The 1602-nt window shown below is 36.6% G+C and overlaps 1 non-coding gene across 1 annotated transcript; it reads right to left on the bottom strand.

Moving 5' to 3' along the window:
• Positions 1-568: 568 nt before the first annotated feature.
• LOC123393041 lies at positions 569-674 on the bottom strand. The gene has a single exon (XR_006607743.1). It is a non-coding gene; the product is annotated as a U6 spliceosomal RNA (small nuclear RNA).
• Positions 675-1602: the final 928 nt, after the last annotated feature.

Genomic DNA, 1602 nt, shown 5'->3' with positions numbered 1-1602 from the left:
AATTATCCTCTTAGCATGCTTCAAGCTGAAAGTCTGTCTTCCAAAACAAAGGATCAGAAATGTTCTGGCTATCATCACCTTTGATTTGCTGATTCTCTTCCTCTCACATACCCTTTCACATTATGAATCTCTGAGTCACTTCTCAATAACTGCATATTTTAAGGTAATATTTGCAAAAAAGTATAAATTATTTTTTGATATTTCTTTTAAAAATTATAATATGAAATTATTTTGCAGATGATTGACCTAGAGAGCCACTTAGAAAATCATTTAACAAAATGACAGATTATCTGGTATTTATTTAGGACTGTAGTCTTCAAAGGAGTGGGGGGGTACACAGATGATCTCCTGGAGTGCCAGAATTACAAGAAGGTACTAAAGGGTTCTAACATGTAATATACAGTTGATGCAGGTGCACTTACTCTGTCGGTGTGTCAGATAGTTACATGTCACAGTTGAGGGAAATTGGGAGATCCACAAAGACAGATAAAAGTCAGATAAAAGTCCTTCACTCTATTCTTTGTGTTCAGAGTATTGTAGCTTTTATTTTAATTTTTATTTTATTTTTTAAAATATGGAACGCTTCATGAATTTGTGTGTCATCCTTGCACAGGGGCCATGCTATCTTCTCTGTATTGTTCCAATTTTAGTATATGTGCTGCCAAAGTGAGCACCAGAGTATTGTAGTTTATGAGAGACCCTTGAAGTGGACTTTCAGATTCAATTATTTAAAATAATGAAGTTCTATAATACTTTATATTAGAAAAAAATTGGCACTACCAGGTATTTACCCCAAAGTTACAGATGTAGTGAAAAGAAGGGCCATCTGTACCCCAATGTTTATAGTAGCAATGGCCACAGTCACCAAACTGTGGAAAGAACCAAGATGCCCTTCAACGGAAGAATGGATAAGGAAGATGTGGTCCATATACACTATGGAGTATTATGTCTCCATCAGAAAGGATGAATACCCAACTTTTGTAGCAACATGGATGAGACTGGAAGAGATTATGCTGAGTGAAATAAGTCAAGCAGAGAAAGTCAATTATCATATGGTTTCACTTATTTGTGGAGCATAACAAATATCATGGAGGACAAGGGGAGATGGAGAGGAGAAGGGAGTTGAGGGAAATTGGAAGGGGAGGTGAACCATGAGAGACTATGGACTCTGAAAAACAATCTGAGGGTTTTGAAGAGGCGGGGGGGTGGGAGGTTGGGGAAACCAGGTGGTGGGTATTAATGAGGGCACGGATTGCATGGAGCACTGGGTGTGGTGCAAAAACAATGAATACTGTTACACTGAAAAAAAATTAAAAAAAAAGTGGCAATAAAAATTTTTTCTCCTTGTTTAACCATATAGAGATTCACTGTTTATCTAAAGTCACTTGCCCCCTTCGACCTCCATTGCATAGCTTTGAGTTAATCACACTCCTCTGTGACACAAGTATCATTGGTCCAAAGATGTCCTCTATCTTATTTTATCTATTTACCTTTTTATCTTGGTGCCTTATCATCTATCATAAGGAGCTATTCTGAGCTATTCTAATGCTTTTAATGTAGCATACTATTTTTGGGCAAGTACTCTTATAAAATATATATTAC

The sequence above is a fragment of the Mustela putorius genome, unplaced genomic scaffold, assembly GCF_011764305.1.
Source record: "Mustela putorius furo isolate JIRA1106 unplaced genomic scaffold, ASM1176430v1.1 tig00000721_pilon_pilon_pilon, whole genome shotgun sequence".
Lineage (NCBI taxonomy): Eukaryota > Metazoa > Chordata > Mammalia > Carnivora > Mustelidae > Mustela > Mustela putorius.
The sequence above is the reverse complement of the archived record's forward strand: the minus strand, read 5'-3'. Positions and strand labels throughout refer to the sequence as shown.